The sequence below is a fragment of the Lemur catta genome, chromosome 22, assembly GCF_020740605.2.
Source record: "Lemur catta isolate mLemCat1 chromosome 22, mLemCat1.pri, whole genome shotgun sequence".
Lineage (NCBI taxonomy): Eukaryota > Metazoa > Chordata > Mammalia > Primates > Lemuridae > Lemur > Lemur catta.
The window spans coordinates 26296636-26311912 of record NC_059149.1 but is presented as its reverse complement, the minus strand read 5'-3'; the positions used below and the strand labels follow the sequence as shown (position 1 = coordinate 26311912).

Sequence of the window (15277 nt, the reverse complement as noted above, 5' to 3'; positions counted from 1 at the left end):
ATTTTAAGCACGACCGAAGTGTTCAACAATGACTAATGACATACGGGAAATGTACAGGGTAGAGTTAGAAATCTTTCACATTTGTCTATCCTAAATAGTAGCATTAATGAAGCTCCTGTAATAGTTAATTTTATTGCTGGCTTAAAAAATACCTGTCCTAAAAAAGTAAAGTACACACACACAAAAAAGCTACTAAAAATGGTGCCAACTGCATTTCCTAGGCAAAATAACAAGCCACAAAAAATACACTCAGTACCTACTTGCCCTGGCATAGACACAAGATCCAAATATGAGTAAGATATGGCCCCAACAGTATATAAGTTCAGGAGCTTATTGATGGGCCAGGGGTGGGGGATTACACACACACACATACACACCCTTCTCTAATAAAAAGTATAATGTGATTAAGACCAAAAATATAAGGCTTATATGAATAACAATTCAGAAATCAATCTAGGTTACAAAGAACTAGGAAGACTTCTTAGAGTGAGATCTGAGCTGTTATCTGAGGACTAGAATAAAACTTCCACCAAATCAAGGTGTAGAGGGAGGTGAGAATCAGGGGAGGAAGGATTCCAGGGAGAGGGAACACTTGACGAAGACCGTGAGGTGTATTTAGGGAATTAGTGTTGCTAGCTTTTAACACAGTATGCATGAGGAGCCCACGATCTAGAAAGGAAGAACCCTCTCCAGCCTATGGCGGAGGGTACATGCCTGGCAGACGATCCTGACCTTTATGCTGTATTTTTTTTACAGTATTTTTTAAAAAGCTTAAGAACTAAATAATGTCTATTAAAATCACACCCATTGGAATGGTTATTATTCTAAAAAACAGAAAATAAATGGTTCGTAAATTACAACCGTAAATGGCACGGTTGTAATCTCATGCCATTCTTAGTAACATAATGAAATCCCATGCCCTTCCTTCAGTATATCCACAATGTAGACACTACCTGCCCATTAGTCCCTCAGTTAGTCCTGGCTCTGACACCAGGAACGAAAAGAAATAAAAATTACAGTTAGTGAGCACTTGCACGTGGCAGCACTATACCCAGTGCTTCACAGGTCATCTGTCTTCATTTCCACACCAATCCTGTGCAATGATTCTTACTGTCTCCATTTGACAGATGAGGAAACAGGGGCTCAGGCTGGTGGAATGATTTCTTCAAGTTCACAAATGAAGCCCAGATCTGTTTCATACTATTATACTGACTGTATTGCCTCTCCTTGCTATGTGTCCTTGGGCCAATCTTTTAACCTCTCTGGGCTGGGGTTTCTTCATTTATTAAATGGGACATTAAAAAATTGATTTTTGGCTGGGTGTGGTTGCTCACAACTGTAATCCCAGCACTTTGGAGGCCCGAGGCAGGAGGATCACCTCAGCCCAGGAGTTTGAAACCAGCCTGGGCAACACAGTGGGACCCCGTCTTTATAAAATTTTAAATTTTAAAAATTAGACAGGTGCGGTGGTGCATGCCTGCAGTCCCAGCTACTCGGGAGGCTGAGACAGGAGGATCACCTGAGCCCAAGAGTTTGAGGTTACAGTGAGCTACGATGATGCCACTGCACTCCAACCTGGGCCACAGAGTGTGACTTGTCTCTTAAAAAATTTTTTTTTTTTTTTTACATAAAGTCAGGTTGAACAATGAAGAAGCCTACTGTCAGCACTGTTAACTTTGGAAGAAAAATATAATCAAGAAAATCCATTAGGTATAAGAACCTGTAGATACAGTGTTACCCATAGGTGGCAAGAAAGATTTTTTTTTTTTTTAAAGAGACTCATGAGGAGGTCTCACTAGGTTGCTCAGGCTGGTCTCAAATTCCTGGCCTTAACCAATCCTCCCACCTTAGCCTCCCAAGTAGCTGAGATTACAGACACTACAGACACAACCCACCATCCCCAGTTAACAAGCCTCTTTTTACCTTAGCTTTTCTCTTTAATATAAAAAGTAGTAACTATATAAAGTACAGGAAAAGGTGAACTTCAAAGATGTAAGTTGGCTTCCCACCCCAAACTCCTTTTTCTTTTCTATCCAGACACTATTCATAGTTTCTTGCATATCCTTCCTTCCTTATACATCTTTGTACATGTGACAGTATCTTTTGGATTAAGCTTCCCTGTCACCACAAGTGGCCAGAAGCCTCTACTCTTTTTTGTTTTGCAGGCAGAGTATGATACGCTGAGAAATAATTACCCAAGCAAAAACTTGTGGTCTTGCACTTCTGAAAGATCTAATGTCTTCCTCCCTATTTTGCACTTCCCTTATCCCAGCAGTTTCCTAATGCTTAATAAAGGAAATAATTATAGAATTGGAATAAGAGTGTTCATTAAGCTAGGATAAGGTAAATCATAAAAACTTATATCATGCTAGAATTGATGTTAACAATCATGTTTCCAATGACCTCAGTTTACTGATGAAAAAAATTCTGATACTAGAAGCCAGAAACCTTTTCAGGTTAGCACTTACACTAATTTACACAATATATAAAAGCAAAAATTCTGGACACTTGGAAACTTAAGGTCTATTAAATGTATATCATTTGAAGGTTGTATATGGAGTTCAGAATTATTATAGATGTGCAAATAGAAGCCTTCCATGGCTGACCCTAGACAAGGATTTCCTGTAGAGGGTAAAGGTAATAAAATTTGTTAACATATTTTCAGAAATATCATCTTAAGAAAATCTGTCCAGGCTGGGTATGGTGGCTCATCCTTGTAATCCTAGCACTTTGGAAGGCCAAGCAGGAGGATCGCTTGAGGCCATGAGTTCGAGACCACCTGAGCAACATATTGAGACCCTGTCTCTATAAAAAATTAAAAAATTAGCCTGGCATAGATGCCACACACCTGTAGTCCCACCTCCTCAGAAGGCTGAGCCAGGAGGATCCCTCTGAGATAGGGAACTGGCAGGCCCTGCTCTATAAGGAGTCATAAGATCTGAACCAAAATCTCTGATAAAACAGAAGGCTGTGAAGAAGCCAGCCAAAACCAGTTAAAACGAAGATGGCCATGAAAAAACAACCTCAGATAACCCTCACTGCTCATTATATCCTGCTTATAATGTATTAGCATGCTAAAAGAAACTCCCACCAGCACCATGACAGTTTACAAATGCATGACAACTTGTGGAAGTTACTCTACATGGCTTAAAAAGTGAAGGAACCCTGGGTTCCAGAAACTCCTCACCCCTTTCACAGAAATCTTATGAATAATCCTCCTTCCACTTAACATAAAATTAAATAGAAGGTATAAAATAAGACCCCAGAAACTCACAAAGGGCTACTCTCTGTTGCTCTGAGAGATAGCTGCTGCTCTATGGGGCAGCCTCCATTTTTTTCCCCCTCTTCTTACTTCAATAAACTTACTTTTGCCCTACTCTGTCGGCTCGCTCTTGAATTCTTTCCTGCACAAAGCCAAGAATCCACTTGGTTTTCAGGCTAGACCTCACTTTTGGAGCCCACTTTCCTGTATCACCTTGAGCCCAGAAGTTTGAAGTTGCAGTGAGCTATGATGATTCCATTGCACTCTAGCCCAGGTGACAGAGCGAGACTCTGTCAGAAAAGAAAGAGAAGAGAAGAGAGAGAAGAGAAGGGAAGGGAAGGGAAGGGAAGGGAAGGGAAGGGAAGAGAAGAGAAGAGAAGAGAAGAGAAGAGAAGAGAAGAGAAGAGAAAGAAGAGAAGAGAAGAGAAGAGAAGAGAAGAGAAGAGAAGAGAAGAGGGAAGAGGGAAGAAAAAGAAAAGGAAAAAAACCTGTCCAATGGGATAACTGCCATAAAAGAAGTACCTTTCTCTATATTCATTTCTTTGATGCCTCAATCCTGCAGGACCTTGTATTTCTTAAGTTTTACATTCAGCAGACATTTACTGAGCACCTGTTATATTCTCACCGGTTAGGCACTGGAGAATACAGCAATGAACAAAACAAAATCCCTGCTCACATGAAGCTTACATTCTTGTGGTAAAAGATAAGCAAAAAAAAAAAAAAAAAAAGTCAAACATACAGTATTCAGGTCGTGATAAATACAATAGACAAAAATAAAGCTGGGAAAAAATATAGGGACTCAGTGGTAGAATTATAATTTTAAATAGGGTGCTCAGAGAAAGTTCATTGAGAGTGTTAAATCTTAACGAAGATTTAAATGATGTTTGGAAATAAGCTATGTAGATAAAGAGGGGAGAGTGTTCAAGATCTTGCAGCAGAAATAGCCTATCTGGTTCAAAGAACAGCGCTAAGGACAATATGTTTAGAGCTGCATGAACAAAGTGTTAGAACATATAATCAGAGAAGAGGCCGCTCCTGGGAGGGTCAGATCAAAGGGGAACCTAGAACCTAGAGTCGAAAATTTCTATTAAGAAATACAAAATATTATCTTAGCTAATAGGGATTAAAGCAATAACCTTACTAGAGATAACCCAATTTATTTATATTTTATTTTTGAGACTAGGTCTTGCTGTGTCACCCAGGGCATATCACCTAGTGGCATGATCATAGCTCACTGCAACTTCAAACTCCTGGGTTCAAGGGATCCTCCTGGCTTAGCCTACCAAGTAGCTAGGACTACAGGTGTGCACCACCACACTTGGCTGATTTTTTTCTTTTTTTGTAAAAACAGGGTCTTGCTATGTTGCTCAGGTTTTGATAACCACATTTAATAGGAAATTTAGCATGAACTGCTAATGGTATAATTTCTGATAATATCAACAGGTAAAAGTATCATATTTGGACATTCCCAGCACTATGAATTTGTACTTCAGCGTATCATCAACTACTCTTATGACTAGATTTGATGCATCTTCGGTCCATTTACTGGGAGGTGAGTGCTTAAAGAAGGAAAAGAAGGCAGAGGATGAGGGAATTCATATGCTCTCCATAGCAAAAGAAGCGAAGTGTTTTACCTCCCACATCTCAGGAGGATACGCTAAAATCTTGTTGAAAATAACCAAGTAGCCAATGTTTCACAACTAAAAGTTGTGAAAAGATTCCAGAAAGCCGATTTATGCTTTACCCAATAGTCCTACTACTATAAGCATCCAAAGGACAACAGTTTCTTTCATTTCTCTGCATTCCTCAGAGTCTACTATAGAGAGTTAACCGAATAGGGCCTCACATTTTATATTGCCCAACTGAACAGACTTAAAATGTATTTCAAGTCATGAGAAAAGGCTCTCCACCTGAGTTGGAGAGCATAAAACCTTCTCACACACCTGTCTTTAAAAACCTGGGGCTATAGATGTACATCACATTTTCTCTGTATCTTATGTTCCTCTATGTTCCCCAAGATGATATAGTCTACTCCAGAATAAGCGCTTACCTCAATTTTATCTACTAAAGTAGCCATATATTTCAGATCCCTTATTCAGAATTATTTTCTTCAGACATCTATTGACAAGCTCATGGGTTCTCAAACTGTAATGACAATTATACACTATAATGTACCATACAAATATACAGTATTAATAATTTATTATACATAACCAATTCTCAAAAAGTACCCACTGCACTATGGATTTATATCTAATTGTAGGTGGCAAGACTTCTTCAATCTTTAGAATAATCTCCAGACTCAAATCAGTTTTAAATTCTTTTATTTCTAACCAGCATTAAAAAATGTGCTAAATCAATATCCCATGCTCTTTATTATTTCTTCTTTTATCTGAGGTAATATATAAATATAAATAAAGATTTGATAATACTTACCAAGCACAATCATATTAAGAACATCCCCTATGGATTATGATAGTTGCACAACTGTGAATATAGTAAAATTTACTGAATTGTACACCTTAAATGGGTGAATGATATGGATATCATATACCCCCCTGGGGTATATGGGTGAATTGTATGGTATATGATAAGAATATATCTTATTAGCGCAATTTCAAAAAGCAAAAAAAAATAATAATAATAATATTTTCTATAAAAGGCAAAGAATCATAGATTTTTAAAAGTCTGCCTTTATATTTTATTCCATATCCCAAAATACTAAGTGTTAAATTCAAAATATAACTGGTAGGTCATCATTTTAAACTGAAATTCACAGCTGGAAAAATTTATTCTTTATATGATAAACTAAAATAAAACACAAACATACAGTAAACCAAGTGGTACCAACTGCCCCCCTCCTTATCAGATTCTTTTACCCAAAACCTCTCCAAGCCCATTGCTGCTATTTTACTTGAGACCTTATTTCTGTTGAACTAATGCAATGGTTTCCAACTGCTCTCCCTACCTCCTGTCTTATTCTTGTTATACATAGTTAACAGTAATCTTTCTAAAATGCAAAAATGTAGGATGGAATAGTACAAAGAATAAGAGATTTGAAGCAAGACTTGTGTCTGAAACCTCAGGTTCTACCACTTGTTAGCAGTTTGATCTTGCACAAATTTCTTAATCTTGCTAAGCCCTAGTTTCTTCTTCTGTAAATTGTGGACAATAATGTATCTACCTCAAGGGATCACTATGAGAACTAAATAACATACAGTTAAAAAGCCTCCTTAAGTAGGCACCTAGAAATGTTAGCTCCCTTGCTCCCCGTAAGTCTGAATCATCAATCTTTCTAAAAGTTATCACATCCTAAGGGAAACTTGACTTAAGGAATATAAAGTCACAAGAGATAGTATTTGTATCAAAACAACAATAACAACAACGACAATGTATTGAGAACACTTGCTTTCTAGTGGGGGCGTTTATCTGGAGAATCAAGCTACCATGAGAAAGTTGTTTCATGAGCATGCAGAAATCCAGAGCTAAGCAGGCAGCTTCCAGCCAAGAGCTGCTCGCACAAGGCTTGCTCTCCCCCAGCAACTGCAGGGACTCACTGTCCCAAGTTTCTTTCCAAACTTCAGCTTTTTACAGCACCTCTAACAAACCTTTTAATTAATACTCTAATTATGAATAAATGACTTTAGACTATTTGAGAAAAAGCATCAAAGGCCATAGTTTCTAATCAACTTGAAGGAATTTCTTTTTTCCTCCCAAAAGCTGTGGAATCACCTTTGATGGATTGGGAACAAGGTCCGAAATCTCTGACAAGAGGGTGGGAAGAGATGGTAGTGACAACTGTACACCCCTCTCCAGTGGGAATTTCTGAAAAATGAAATAAAGATGTAGTAGTGGAGACCTACCAGGTAAGATTTTTGACCCAATGGGAAAAAGAATCCAATGCTTGGAGATTGGCTCAAGTTATTAATTCTTTTTCCAACACCTCAGAGAACAAACCACATTCAAAGAATGCCATGAATGACCTCAGACAAAAACTTTTCTTGCTAAACTTTATTTTAATACTTACTGATATCTATGATCAAATAATGCTCAGAGTCTAGAAAGAATCTTGGTAGAGAGATCACAGAGAGAACATAATGAATATCAGTATTTTCTGCTTCTAGTTGCTAAAATTCTAACAGTCTACAACCCCAAAATAAAAACACTTGTTGGAGTCATAAGATATGGTGACTAAATGAATAGAAATGCAGTATTAGAATTTCATGATTCTGTACATTGTGAGTAGAAAACATCAAGGGTAAAGGAAACTCCAAAGAAAGATTTCAGAAGTTAGACAATGATCCTAGGCGGAACTGAGTATTTTAAAACCAGTGGAGCATCTAGAGGAAATATCCAACTGGCAGATGAGGAGTTAGGTTATTAAGTATGGAATGTCTGATTTCCTTAAGTACTAACTAAATTTAACAGTTGATATCTCCGACATTTCACTTTGACACTTCTTAGGGGTTTGTTTCTGTTTGTTTGTTTGTTTTTTATTGTGAAGGTATATCCTCATTCTTTCAAATGCACATTTTGGTTTGTGATCATCTTTCACGTTTTTTTTAAGAGCAATTTTTGTGAAACCATGGATAAGTCAAAAATGTGTGTTATTTTTGAATGAGTTCCATCATGGAACCAATGCAATGCAGCGCAGACAGCTCCAAATATCAACAAAGTGTTTGGGAAGGATGTGGCTAATGAACGCACAACACATCTATGGTTTGAGAAGTTCCATTCTGGTGATTTTAATCTTGAAAATGAACCACATGGGCAACCTCAGACCAAGGTGGATAATGATGAGCTAAAAGCTGTAGTGGAAGAAAATCCATCCCAACCTACACTTGAATTAGCAGAAAGGTTTGACATTACTATTCCAACAATATTGGACCATTTGAAACAAATCGGCAAAGAAGCCAGAGAGATGGGTTCCACGTGAATTAAAGGAGCATCAGAAGAGAAATCATCTCAAAGCTTGCCTTTCTTTGCTGTCATGCCATAAAAGTGAACCATTTCTATACTGTATTATTACGTGTGATATAAAATGATTCTTTTTGCCAGTCACAAGCATTCGGCACAATGGTTGGATAAAGATGAAATGCTGAACACAGTCCAAAACCGAATATGCAGCAAAAAAACCTGACGGTGTTTGTTTGGTGGTCCAGTGCTGGTATTATCCACTACAGCTTCATGAAACCTGGTCAATCTATTACAGCGGATGTCTACTGCAACCCATTGGATGAAATGATGAGGATGCTTGCGATGAAGCAGCCAAGATTGGTCAATAGAGACAGGCCAAATCTCTTGCAAGACCATGTTGCAAAAAACAATGATGCTCAAATTACGGAAGCTGGACTTGGAAACACTCTGTCATCTACCATGTTCACCAGACCTTGCACCAACTGACTACCACTTCTTCCAGGCTTTGGACCACTTCTTGCAAGGAAAAATATTCAATTCTCAACAAGCTGTGGAAAACGCCTTTCACAATTTCCTCGCCACTCACTCTCCAGGATTCTTGGCTGCTGGCATAAGCAAGCTACCATTAAGACGGCAAAACTGTGTCGATAATATAAGGCACATATTTTGATTAACTATACTGCTTCTTGTTTGAGATATAATCAACTAAGCTTTTGATTCAAAATCGGACATTTCATATTTAGTGACCTAACAGAGTATGTGGGAAGTCTGGAGAAACACCAAGGAGCTGCCTCTGTACGTACAAAAGCAGAGGTCATAAACTGGTGGCTCAGGGGATTAGGTTAATCCTATGGATGTATTTTGTTTAACCTACACAGTATTTAAAAGTTGTGAGATTGCATACAGAAGCTTTTGTTTTTACAGGAAAAAAATTGCAGCATCTGTCACCACTGAGTTTGTAATCCCTCATGTAATCCTTGATACAGGACATGTACCCTCTAGTTCATCATAGGGCAGAGTGACAGTAGTCACCCTACCAGCTCTAGACACCAAATAGTAGCTGTCACTTATCACTGAAGCTTATACTGTGTTTTGTCCCATAATAGAGACATAATTTTTTATACTTATGTCTATGAAAAGCATTAACAGGGTTCAGAGCATGCCACCCCAAAGTATGTCGCTTTGCCATATTGATTATTTTGAGTTAAATGCGCTTGAAAAAGAGCAGATGCCAGAAGGACACTGTGACCTTCCTTTTCTTCCTGAAAGCAGGAGATAAAATTCCCACGTGAAAGGTGCCCTCCCTGTACCAAGAGGAAGGAAGACATTCTTATCACCAGAGACTGGGAGTCGAGGACAAAAAAAAAAAAAATCTACACAAACAAACCTTGTTAAACTAACCCTTATCTGCCTAGTCACTTTTCCAGAATTAACTGCCCTAGCCCAAACCCCTTTGTCCTGTCACAATTTCACAATTTACTACTCTTTGTCCAACCCAGTATATAAGCTTTTGGCCCTAACTGCTTCCTTGGGTCTTCATTATTCTTGTGGGCTCCCACGTACGCGTAAAAATTACTAAATAAAAATAGTACACTTTTCTCCTGTTAATCTGTGTTATGTCAGTTTAATTCTTAGGCCCAGCCAGAGATCCTAAGAGGATAAAGAAGAAACTTTACCTCCCTCACAGTGTGAAACAAAATCTATGTTTTTCCCTTATACTTGGCCCACCTATTTACGGTGCCTGGACACTGCCTTATTAATCATGAAAAGAAGATTGTGATGCAGCCAGTTCACCAAAGGAGGAGTCTGAAGTATAAGCTAGGAATCAAAAATAAAACCAAAACCCAAACAAACAAAAACTCTCAGGGTTTAGTAACTAAAAATTAGATAGCAAGATCCAAATTACAATGCACATAACCTTTAACCTAGCAATTCCAGTACTGGAGATTTACCTTTCAGATAAATGCATAAGGAAAATAACTTATGTTCAATACTCTTCCCAGCATTATGTGTAATACCAAAAGATCAGAAACAACCTAAATAGCCACCATTAGGAGACTACATAAATAAGTTACAGTATAACCATATATTCAATGTGGCCATAAAAAATAATGCAGAAATTCCTCATGTGCCAATGTAAAAACAAACTCTAAGTGAAAAGAACAAGGAAGAGCATAGTGTACATATTATGTCAGTTGTGAAGGAACAGCAGGAGGAGGAAAGTAGGGGAGAATATATAAATAACTATATAGAGATTTGTTTTTACACATGTATAAAGAATTTCTGGAAGGATATAGAAGAAACTGGTAATACTAATTCCCTCAGGAGGGGAACTTGATAACTGAGGGATGGAGGCGACAAGGTCATTACATACATTTTTGTACCTTTTGAATTCTGTAGCAGGTAAATGGGTATGTATTTTAAAAAAAAATTTTTTTTAAATATAACAAGTTGGCTGAGCTGATTCTAAGTATAATTAAGAATTCAGCAACTATCAGAACTGGTACATCAATTACCGCCTCCCTCCACATATATGGCATTTTGCCTGGTAGTGCAAGGATGCTGGAGATTTCATCAGGAACCTGGGGAAGGAGTGGAGGGGTGAGCAGGAAAGAGAGATGAAATAAGGACAATGGAAGAAATGGCACAGTGTCTTCTTCTATCTGGCTCTTTAACTGGTTGTGAGCCCAAAAGGAGTAAAAGGGTAGATCCAAAAGATAAGAAACCTTTTCAAGAGAAACTGTGAGCACAAACTCTGCCACTCTGGGACACTCTGGGACAAACTGTGGCAGACAGGGGAAAAGACAGCTCTCTAATTCAGCCCTGTACCTCCTGGGCTCCCTGAAGACAGGCAGCTGTGAAGCACTAAAGACAGCATTTCCTGTACTGCTACCATCCCTCGCAGGGGACGCAAGAGCAGTGGCAGTGATGCTGCACCATAAGGGGGTGGCCTGAGGGAGGATGGACTCCCTAAGAAGGCTGGAAGGAAAGGACATTCACTTTTGCTCCTGAATACATGTAACATTCCATTCAAGGGCTCCCAGAAATATTGAAGAGGGCTCTGAAAGGGGTGGGGGTTTTGGGTAAGCAGGAGGAAACTATAAGTTATACTCCATTTCTGTCTATGGGTGATGAAGTCTAGAAACAATCATCCTACAAAAACATAAAAGTATTATATAGAGGAGTGAAAGAACAGAAAACAATACTCTGGCAAGAGAGCCAAAAGGAAAGTCTTACTGGATTTTTTTAAAACTTAGGCTATTGCTCACCGAACAGGAAGTGGAAGAGAAAAAACATGAGGATGGCTGGAAAGAGGTTACTCAAGGCTCTGCTGGGAACCAACACACTTAGTTATGCAGTACCTACTTTCCAAAGTGAAATCTTTCAACTGCTTTAAAATGTTTCTTTTCTAAGCCATTGAAAGCAATGAGATCATGTTCTTGATTAAGTGCCAGGTTTTTTTCCTCTGCAACCCAGATTGTTGAAGTTAAAAAGAAAAATTAGAAGAACGAAAAGGGTGAAGGTAGGAAGATTTGGGAACAGAAAATAGAAAGGGGGAAACATAAATATATTTTAATAAGCTAGTGGCAGAAAATTATGGAATGACCAAATATAGACTTGTTTTGTTTTCTAAATTGAGGACATCTTGCCCTGTTCCAAAAATACAACAAAGTATTTCAATTCAATTTATCTAACTGATGTTTTCCTATTCCATTTTATACAGAGTTAAAGTAACATATACAATCGCTTTATGCCTCACAGCACAAAATATTTATAAATACATAGATGGACCATTTGTATTACTAAAAGATGGAGTTTGCACTAAAACCATAGGATTTGCCGGACCGTAAAGAAGAAAAGAATTTGAAGGCTAGTCTTAAGTAATTTTGGTTTATATGCTTTTCGTAAGTGAAAATAAATGATATCCACTACCCTAAACAATAGATAGTAAGAGATATAATTTCTAAGCTAAGCAAGAAATTAAACTCCATCATGAAATGCAACTCCTATAGGTTACAGAATAAATAACAATGACACAGAACACAGTGCCTTCCACCTACATCAGTACCTATTTAATGTAATTTTATATTTGAATAGTATCTTTATACTTTTCAAAGTACTTTCACATTTCTCATTTGGTTTTCACAACGTCCTATGAAGTAGGTACAACAGGTTTCATTCAGTTTTGCAGATACCAAAATAGACATAGAAAAGTTAAAAGATAAATTATAAGTTAGTTGTAAGCCAGAGATAGAATGCACGAGTCCAGAACTCCTGGTCCAATGTTTGTCAAAAAGATGTTTGTGGACCATTGTTCATCCACCCACTCAATATTTATTAAGCATTGACTGCTCCAGGACCTATCTTGGGCATTAGGAATATAATAGAGAACAAGAACATACACAGTTTCTACCCTTATGAAGTGAGAGTAGTAGTGAGTCATTACTTAAAAAATTATACAAATAAACGCAAAGCTGCACTTGTGATAAATGTTCTAACGGGGTATTGAGTGCTCTGAGAACATATAATGTGGGAGAGTTGACCTTGTCAGACTGGGAGAGGATTCCCTTAGCAATTAATGATAAAGCTCATTGACAAGTCTGTAAAAAATTTTTTTAAATGATGATAAAGCTCAGGTCTGAAGGATAGGCATTAGACAAGGAAAGAAAGGAGACACCAAGTCTAAGCAAAGGTATCATCATGTACAAAAGACCTACTGTGGGAGGGGCTCTGTAAAATATAACAGACTAAAGGACAGCAGCCTGGTTGACTCAGAGTGCCTGACCCCAACTCACTGGAATCAGAGCACTGAAGTGTGAGGCCAGGGCTCGTGCTTTTTAGCAAGCTCCCCATGTACTCTTAGACACATTAAGGTTTGAGTGACTCCTGCCCTTTCTAATGACTGTTTCATAACATCCAGATGTTTCACTCAGGAATAAGGGGTGACTGAAAAGAATGCAAAAATAAGGGAACTATTGTGTTCATTTAAAAATTGCCAAGTTATCCGTATTCTAGGGGGTGGTATCACTTAATTTAGGGAATAAAGGAAGAATTCATGTAGGTGGTGACAAGTGTCCTAGGCTTTTACAAGTGAATTGAATTTCCATAGAGAAAGAGGCTACTCCAAATAAAGAAATGAAGAGACTGAAGAGATCCCTTAGTGCTTCATAGGAGTGTGAATATTTTATTTTACTGTAGCCCTTCCTAAGTGGCACTTACTTCAAGAAATATCACACATCAATATCTTAAAGTTGTAGAGGTCTTGTAGCTTACAAAGCTTTGTTTAATTTTATACTCACAACAAATTCTGTTGGCTGCAAGGACAGATATTAAATTTTTTTGATTAGATAAATTTTCTTGATTATAGATAAAGAAAACCACCTGAGGGAGGCTGAATTGTACAAGGTCACATTTCAACACTGCTTTTTGCTTTTAACACACAGACTCCTGACCATCATGATGTGGAACAGATATCAAAGTTTGCTATTTGAAATATGGGGAACTCAACAGCCTGGGATACTAGACACATAAGAACTCTAATGTGATAACTTGAGACAAAAATCAGTTATCCTGGCATTAAATAAAGGAAGGTAATTGGCAGGAGGTCTTCCTGGACAGTCAGAAAGAGAAAATGACAGAGATACAGAGATTCAGTGAGGCATCCCTGATGATACCTAAATAACTAAAGTATAAAAAAAGCAGTTGTGGATAACAAGGAAAAAAACAAAACAAAACTACACTAAGTAGCACAACATACTGAGGGACAAAAATGAAAAGATGGGGGACACACACTTCACCTTCAAACAGCACCTTCATATGCTTTAAAGTGAATTTTCAGTTTTTTCCCAGAAATTACCTTCAGGAAAACTCCAATGATCACACTTTCTAAATCTATGCTCTTCTTAGCCAATAAACACATTTATTACTCTTTTCCTTTTCTAACACAGGGGGCTGGGGGACAGCCTCTAAGTGACACAAGTAATAGTCTTGCTTTTGATAAAGATTAAACCTCTACTTTGTGCAAAATATTAAGGAAAATACAAAGACAAGGTCTCCAGTCTCAAGGTTTCCATTTTGACAACACCAGTAGGTACTATGAATTCCTAAGATTGCATTCAAGAAAATCTGTTGGGCTGTACTCTATTTCCATAAATAGAAAGGACTTCTTTTTCTATGGAAGATCAAAAAATCTCCAAGCCATCAATAAGAGAACTCCATATCACATAGAACTGACCTATGGAATTGGGTACCTTTGGTTTACGAATCTGTCTGGCCTACAGCAAGTACTCTATGAAATGATAATGCAGTATGCATGAGAATAATTTTCCTTAGAGTTAAAGGCAGTGAAAAGTTAGAATAGAGATTAAGAATTTATGTAAGTATGTATGAATGAGATGGGGGTCTCAGTCTGTCGCCCAGGCTGGAGTACATAGCTCACTGGAGCCTCAAGCCGTCCTCCCACCTTAGCCTCCAGAGTCACTGGGACTACAGGCAGGAGCCACCATACTCGTCTAAGAATAATGGTTAATTGCTAATGAGAAAAACAGAATTTCAATGACTGTGGATAACAAATAACAACTTATTACCACAATCCAAATGACTTAGGATATCTGTATAGAAATGCAGACACCCACTTTAAACCCTCTGGAACCAGTTTATAAATCTCTGGGTGTGGCGGCTCACTCCTGTAATCCACATAGGCCGAGGAGGGAGGATCGCCTGAGCCCAGTAGTTCCAGACCAGCGTAGGCAACACAGAATAAGAAAATCAGCTGAGTGTGGTGGCACATGCCTGTAATCTGGTACATGCCTGTAGTCCTACCTACTCGGGAGGCTAAGGCATGAGGATCGCTTGAGCCCAGGAGTTTGAGGCTGCTGTTATCTGTGATCACACCACTGCACTCCAGCTTGGACGACAGGGCAAGACCCTGTCTCTAAAAATAATTTTTTTTAAATCTCTTTTTCCATCTCAGCTATACTACCCTCACTACCAATCTTACATCTTTCCTCTGTCTGGTTGACTGGAACAGTGGTGCGCCAATAACTGAAAACAAAAAATACAGAACAAAGATGACAACCTATTTTCCTTTCATTCTCT

The 15277-nt window shown here is 38.2% G+C and overlaps 1 protein-coding gene across 9 annotated transcripts in view; it reads right to left on the bottom strand.

Annotated features, from left to right (window-relative positions):
* HMBOX1 (homeobox containing 1) overlaps window positions 1-15277 on the bottom strand; it is a 128368-nt gene that overhangs the window by 85661 nt on the left and 27430 nt on the right. The window lies entirely within an intron of this gene.